Genomic DNA, 8,873 nt, shown 5'->3' with positions numbered 1-8,873 from the left:
GAGTGGTAATTCTTGCGAATGCTTTACAAGATATCGTCTGATTAATTTCTTCTTTCTCTGGGGTGGGGTCCTGGCGTATATCTTCTTCTTTTGATGTTTCTTGATCATTTTCTTCCTCCTCTTCATATTCTATGTAAAATAATTTCTTCTCAGCACACTTATGACATTTAGTGCATTATCACAATTGTAACAAAGCCCTTTTTCTCTTTTTTCTTCCAATTGTTGTGGTGTTGCTCTAAAGAAGGTGTTGCTCTTTGTATCCTCATAATGTGCTATCATTTCCTCCAGAAAATTGACCACGTAACATGTTGTTTACGAGAACAAAGCCCTTAATACCATAAAAATTGATCTGGTTCTAAATATGAAGATGCAATACATACCTTTTGTAATAGTGGTACACCATGTAGATCAAAATATTGCTCCATCTGAAGTATCCAATTTATCGGATCCTTGACATCAAACTTCCTCATCTTGCTTCTTCTTGATTTTAGGAGCTCGATCTTGAAACGACTGTAACTCTGTACTTTCGTATCTTCAAGTTCTGAAATTGCGACTTGTAGTAGCCCTCTATGTCTTCTTTCCAATGCCACCAGTCTGGTCCAAATTGGATTCTCCAAGAAAGAGTTATGCACAATCTCCCAAGATGACCTGATTATAGACCTTTCCAGAAGAGCGAACTTGTATGAAGTGCCACGTGTCACTCTTTCCACCTTTGGCTCTAAAACAATATACACAAGAAACTAAAGTCCATCCTCTTTCTGTACCTTCTTACAAAATTTCAATCTGATGCTCAGAGAGAAAGTTATGACGATTTTCCCGAGGTCACCTTTTTGGAATGTAATTCAGGAGTCTGCAAAAAGACCAAGTTCCTCAGATCATATCTCCGCAAATATAGCATGAAAAGCTTTGAAATTCGGACCCGTGATTCAGCGCGAAATCTTCTCAAATGTGTTTTTTTTACCTTCTGAAACATCGCAGAAAAAAAGTTATAGCGAAAATGCCACGATGACCTGTTTGGAGTAGCGAAACCCTAGAATCCAAAGCTCTGATACCAAATGTTATGAAACCAGCTCAAGAAAAGATAGAAAAGATAGATCAACGCCTTAGAATTCAGCCTCTTCGAGGGGGAAACCTCCTTTACATTACACAAATGAACAATTCTTCTATGATACAAATGAAAAGACCTCCTTTCTCTATATAGGAGTCTAAGGGGTCATAACATAATTAGAGCCGACATAACAATAATAATGTAAGGGCACAATAATAACAATAGTGGGCTTCTATGGGGCACAATAGTAACAATATGGGCACTACATGGGTACATCAATATAATAAGTGGGTTGTACTAATAAAAATATGGGGTTACACTAGTAGTATAGGGGCCTAACATATCCCTCCAAACTCAAGGTCTCCATGTGTATTTCTCGCCAAGTTAGGGCATGGCCCTCTAATGTCAACCAAACAAATGAAATCTTTTGTTCTTTCTCTATATGATGAAAAATAAAATAAACCTCTACTTGATGAAATTAGTAATTTAGCTTTGGAGTGTTGATCTCACCTTAGTAGAACTTGATATCAAGTTTTGCTTCCATTTTGAACAATGAATGTGAATGGTTCATGGCATTCAAACTGGTTTGATCTTTCTCAGGTCCTTCCTTCGGCTCGTTCTTTGTTTCTTCCTAATATCTCGTCTGATTAGACCTCTCCATTAAAATCCACATGTTGTCTGAATAGACTGAGATTATTGGTCAGAGCCTCCATGAGGAGATTCTGATTGTGGCTTATATCTGCAACTTGTGCTTCCAACCATCAAAATATTTCCTTTGTAGGATTAGGACAATTATTCACATATTTGTCGGCCATGTCTAGGGTTGATAATTTTTGGCTTAGCTGATATAGATTTACCACAAATATCCACAATATACCCAAAGAAACCTGTTATGATACCCTTATGATCTATAAACTACCTTGGATATTCCACAAGATAGTTTGTCATAATAGATATGATAAAATTATACTTAAAAATATAAAATATACTTTATGAGGGTTTATTTATCTTTAGATTTATGGATCTGTAAATTATTATTTATTATGTATGTATGAAAATTATAATTACGCATAAAATAGAGACAAATGAAATAAAAAAGAAGAAACCATGTTTGACACAAGATATATCCTAGGAAACCCTTTTGGTAGAAAACACAACTAGAAGGTGAGGCCACTCTCCTCTTTTTATCCAAATAGAAAATGGTTGTGAGTATAAATAACTAAGGTCTATGGCCCGTGGGCTACTAGAATGCCAAAATAATTTTTGTGTGCTCTCTCCTTATCCCTCTTGACTACTCTCCTTATCTATGGAACAAAATATACTAAAAAAGAATGGAACCCCTTTTCCTCCTAGTATCTCTGTTATAACACAACCCAATAACCTACTAGTGGTTAGGTTTGACTCTGTCAACTCTTAATAATAGTTACAATATGGACGCTTTAAGAGTCTTATTCATCATGATCATTTAGTTAGCCCATTTTCTTTGAGTAATGGGGCCTGAAGTGGAATCCTCTCGAATTATGGTTGCCAAAACAAGAAGGTTAACTTCTGAGTGACATAAAATTTGCATACGAATTGTGGTTGAGGTGATTCTTGTGCCATTGGAAAGGTCTTTGTGTGTAGATTAGGAAACAAAAGAGGCAACATTTCACCCCGGAAAAATTCATGTAATGCCTCGAAATTCTCAAGGAAATTTTTAGACTTGAATTTACCAAAATGGGTCCCACCTATAATAGTGGTCATGTTAGCTGATTCCTCCACTTTTCCACTATAAAAGCATTCATATGGATGAAAAAATATATTGATATAATTAAAGATCAATCGACAAGTTCAATACCCCATATCGCTATTGTGCTTATAGTAATTGTGTTGGAGTTTCTTGTTGCATATGGACCCATTTTTGGAAGAGAATGGAGTTATCCTTTTGGGGGATATATGAAAAGTGATGGTAGTATCATGATGTTCTCAAATAAAGATGGTATATTGACAAGAATTCCTCGTGAACCAAACAATTTAGTATTATTCAAAAAGAAAGAGTTCGAGGTGGTAGTAAACTATATTAACACTGGTCATCGAAATTGCATTGTATTAAATGATGTAAACATTATAAATATTAGTTATCATAAAAAATTTTAAGGCTTTTGGAAAATGTTCTTTAATGGTACTCCTAAAAACATCGAATTAGGAGTAGTTGTAATATTTAAAATTCCTCAAGGAAAATGGTTTCAAAATGATTTTTATTTAGTCTAATTTAATTGTACTAATAATGGAGTTGAATATGAAGTATTGGTTCAAGTTTTTATTCGATGAAAAAATCACAATCAAGGACATTATTGTTATGGGAGATTCTAAACTAACTTTTAAAAAAAATCAAAAGAAATACAACACTAAGAAGAACAAGTTTTCAAAGGATTACATAGAATAGATTTGGAGATGGATTACGGATTTCAACTCCTCTAATATATTTTTTGTACCAAGAGAAGAAAAATAAAAATAAACTTACCTAGAAGTAGCAACTTCATTACTCAATACGGGTCCAACATGCAATTTATTTAATGTTGAAGGCATGTTTCATCCATCTGTTCCATATAATGAAGAGTATTCGAAAACATTTGATAATTGAAAAGTATATTATCAAGTTTATATCTGAGGAAGTGTTGTGTTGTACAACAACCCCCATTTGTTAGAATCCTTTAGATAACAAATAGGGACCCTTTAGAAAATAATTTGATTTAAATTTAAATAAAATCTAAACAAAAATCCAAAAACCCTGCTCCAAAGATTAAATTGCATTTCACAAAATATTGTGTGCAATATTTAACATTACCAATTGAAGCATCACTAATTTATGATATGGGTAGAATCTAAGAATATTCTTTTGCGGTCAAATCAGGTCAGACTTTTCGCATCGCAAAAAACACTAAAACATGTTAAACCTTCCTTTACATATTGCAAAATCACGATGGACCTGGCAAATGAATTAATTGTAATATCAAAATATGTTTGCATACATCTTATCGCAATCTCGCAAATCGTAGAATCAAAAAAATAACAATCAAACATACCATGTGACATTGCAAATAGCCGATTTGTGATGAAATACGGACCCACTAACACATCATTAAAGTTATATTTCACCTATTAAGGGTGGTATGTTAACAGGTTTTAATGATGTGCTCCGAAAATATCGTTAGCAATAATGTGAGTTAATCTAAATCTTACGTGGATATCGTTTCAGATTATGGATATTTATGATTCCGTGGCTCAAAAAATTTAATGTCTTCTCACCATTACGGATGAATTTAAGTGTTTTAGTTTCATTAATTTGAATAAGGTTTTCGCATTTGCATGTCGTTATGCTCCCTTTTCTCATTCTCTGCAATATCATTTTAGTCTTCTTTATGGTGACAGGACTGTAACAGAGACTCAATTACTCGGCTAGATGATTAAGATGAATAAGGGAAAGGTAACATAGTCCACGACTGAAGATGTATTGGTACCATGACCTTTGTTTTCTGATACAACTTGTATACCAGAGTGTGGTACCAACTCCTGGGAAAATGTTTATGGTCTATTAGAGAAGGAAATGTAGAAGGAAGCCATGATAGATGATATGCAATCTTCAGATGCTTCTTATCTTCAAGTTGCATGCTCTGTCTTGCATAAGGTAGTAGCTAGACCAAAATTATTACCCTACATTGATATGGTCAAATGGATTATTGAAAATGTGAATATTGAGGACAAAGAATTCGTGACCTCAAGGAAAGTGGTCATCGACTCCTTTAAACCAGAGGATATCAGAAGAATGTATCATTTACCTTTGCCGCACAAGGTTTATGATAAAGAATTTGTGGAGAAATTTGCTACTAAAAATGAAGAACCCTCCGAAGTTATAAAACAATGGAGGGAAAATTCGAGCAAGCACAAGATGGATAGAAATGGTATGTATTCAGTAGCCTCTCTCACTGCTCCTTATTTATACATTGCCACAATGCTATGTAGGTTATTTGGGTACGCAGATGCTACCAAGTTTTCAGTGGAATGGGTGCCTCTCATTGATGTCGCTTCTAATTCTATAGTCATGGATTGGGCCACAATTTTTTTGAATAACTTAGCCCACCATATCATAGAATATAGAAGGAACCATTATGTTACTACAAGAACCATTCCTCCATTTTATATGTCTGCCTATGTCATGGATGATGTATGTTTCATTTTTCCTTTTCCAATTATGGGATGGAAGTGGACTCCTCAAGATCCCACGCCAATCCATGTGTATCATAAAGATCTTTGGAAATATTGTTTCAATGAACATTTATATCATATTTTTCAGGGGGTTATGCTCCCTATTTATTAGGCTGTCTTTGACAAGAAAGCCCCAAGGTTATCAGAAGAAGCCAAGGCTAATATTAAACCTCTGGTGAGATGGTTTGGAGAAGAATTATTCACATATATCATATTTTTTGGAAGCACCGCTCCACCACATGTAATTCCGTGGTATGTCCCTATTAAATTGTTAGCCAGATAAATTGCATACCAGACAGTTACCAAAGGCGTAACCAGATCTCTCAAAGAGTCTTTTGGCCCGGTTTTCCAATGCGGTGTGGTGTTTATTTCTTAAATGACTTCAGACATGCACAAGTCAAAGTCAAACACATTCATAGTTTGAATATTATTGAGTTTTGAGAAAGGAAATACGACCCTATTAAGGTCGTGTATGATTTTACCTTGGCTATCAAGGTTAAGGTATTTATTCATGAGGATGATCGTTTTGACGATCTTTTTGAAGCAACTAAACAATTTTCATAGGTACTGAGTTTAGCTACCCTCCAACTTATGGAGTACAAACATAAAAGGTTAATGCATGTGCCTTTGAATCTACTTAAAATAAACCCGCAAGAATCTTAGGAAGAAAGTTTATCTACTAATGTCTAAGAAGAGGATGCAAATAAAGCATCCAATGATGTTGAATCACAAAAATAATATTCTATAGAGAAAGACATGGAGGAACCTTCCAACAATAAGAGTATTGAGAAAGGACTTGATTAGGACCAAATGCTGAAAGAATGGGGGTAATTTGAACAAATCATAAATGAATCACAGGGTGGTATGAGTCAATCACAAACTTTGCTCGAAACACCAAAACATCTCGAGAAATCTTCAGAAAAAGCTCTCACTACTTTAGAGGATATCAAATTAATTCTTGCTTTTCCTTCTTCAGAAGTTGTTTTGAAATAGGAGGAAATTCCTCCTTTGGATATTTTTTATAGTCCCAAACATCGATCAGTAATGAAGAGGCAAAGGAAAAAGAGAAAAATTGACCATGCTGCTATTAGCCTGCCAGGAAACGAACCAATGGACGTTGTCTAAAAATATACACCTATAGATCCATTTGAAAATTTGATGAAATTATCTCAGTTTCTAGGAGCTATGCTTTTGCAACAATTGAGAAAGCAGAAGAAGTAAGAAATTTGATCAAAGAAAAAGAGGAAGGAATAAAGCAGCTGGAAGATAAACTCACAAAAGAAAAGGAGAATACATAGGAACAGATTAAATCATGGCTTGAGCAAATGCAACAAAGTTTTGATTGCCTAAGACTTCAGAGACAAGCAGAATTAAATGCTAAAGATACTGAAATTGCACAACTGCGATTTACTGCAGATCAAATAAAAGATTGCCCAAAAGTGGATGAATTCATCAAAGAAGATTTAGAAATTAATTAATTTCTATCAAAGCAGCAATTAATCTTTTGTAAGAAGTTAATAGAGATTATGCCATTGTGCCAAGAAGTTGATGCATTAGTGGGTCAATTCAATGACGCTAAAATCAATTTTGAAGAAATAGATAAGAAAATTTCAAATTTGATCACATGGCAGGATAATTTAAAAGGAAAAACAACAGAATTTCCAAAGGTCAAAGAATCTCACAAGGAAATTCTCTTCATTGATTGGGAAATCCAAATAAAACAAGCTGAAAGGGAAGTTTCAAGTGCAAGAGAAACATCAAACAATATAATAGAAACTATTAATGATAATCTTTGGTATGCAGGTTTTATTCAAAGATGTTCGCCAGGAAATCTGCTCGAGATTGATGATTTGCAGTTAATTTGGCACGAAAGTCTTGCAACAAAAGAACAACGAAGCAGACAGTTGTTGAATTTGAATTGGGATGCTTATTGGTCATATTTGGTAAAACCGCATAGCGAATTGATGGCCCTACAATGCTTAACTAATTCAATCATCCATATGATGACATCGCTATAAGATACAATTTATGCGGGACAAATAAAGGTAAGCATTAGGCAACCTCCAAGAGTTCAGGCTATGATGGATATCTATGAGAAGTGGAAACAAATGAGGAGCCAACACCAATCATGATCAGATTTTAAGTTTTAAATCAATTTTAGTTTTCCATTTTTGGCATTGATTTTAAGGAGAGTTGTTTCACTCCTCAAAATTTAGTGCTTAGCTATTTTAGTAATATTTTTTATATTTAGACCCCTTCCATTTATTTATAAAGGTGTCTGACAAGTTTATTTGAGACTCTTTAGAAAACATACAATTTTGTACTTTTTAAAGTTTTTCTTTAATTTTTGAAGATCTAGTCCATGAAAGTTTATCTCAGAAAGTTTGTTAAAAAATGTACTTATGTTTTTCTATGATCAATCTTGGAGAAAAAACATGGATTGTAGCCTTATTGTCTATGGATCAATCATCTCGCATCGGGTACTTTTTTCATTGCATAGTGATTATTTTATGAATGATTAAGATGTTTTTTTTATGTCTATTTTTTGTCAATTATATTTTTATACAGACTATTATTCCTCCACTTTTGAATTATAACTGAGTTTTCATCCTTTTTAATTTTGATAAGAAAATTTTGTTAGATATTTGATGCAATACATTTTGCAATCAACCATTTTGATTAACTATTTCATTGAAATAGTTGTTTTATGAATGTTTTATACTTATTATACGAACAATATTCATTATCATCCAAGGTAGTCATTTATCTGTATTGCACAAATATTGATTTTAGCCCGGGTAAATAGTAAATATAGATAGTTTGATTTTTTTGTTGAAACCAACCTCATCTACCAAATCAACTTTGATAATCAAGCGCATACCCCATCCTACCATCTTTTTCAAAGATTGGGAAACTGGACCCATAAATCTAGTTGAAGCCACCAACCCAAGTGAATTTCGAGGCTTCAACATTTTGGCGCTAGAAGGAGGGTTAGGGCTGTGAATAGCAAGTAAATCTAAATCAGAAATCCATTCTAAGAGTAAAATTCCCTCACCGTCACCTCCAACTTCCTAATCACATTCTAGATCTCCAAATTCCAAATGTGAAGTTGTGAAAAAATCTTTACAATCCACTAGTGTTCCCCCAAAGAGATCAGATCGACCTTCCTCTAGAGAAACTCTTGAAGTGCAATATTTAATTCAAAAAATAGAAGGGATTTCTCTGTCTCAAGAAGAATCTGAATTATCTCAAGCCAATATTTCTTCATATTTAACTTCCTCTCGAATATTAACCAGATCACATAGTGAAAATTTTAGATTACGTCCATTAGAATTCCCTCTACCTCCTCCTCGAAGGAAAACTAAGAAATTTGAGTCTGAAACACATAGTGAGATTCTTTCACCATCACCACAAACTCCCTAATTTATTCCATCATCTTCATTACAAACTCACTCTAACCAATCATTCACTTCACCATCTCAAATAGTTATTTACACCGGTACACGAGCACAATCTTCCTCCACCCAATCACTTTCTACTACTGGTGCATCTTCTTCCACATAGATGCCCATAATGGATC

The sequence above is a fragment of the Pinus tabuliformis genome, chromosome 9 (genome assembly GCF_031772625.1).
Source record: "Pinus tabuliformis cultivar Carrire ecotype Pingquan chromosome 9, CPIR1, whole genome shotgun sequence".
Taxonomy (NCBI): Eukaryota; Viridiplantae; Streptophyta; class Pinopsida; order Pinales; family Pinaceae; genus Pinus; species Pinus tabuliformis.
This window is presented reverse-complemented; position numbering follows the sequence as displayed.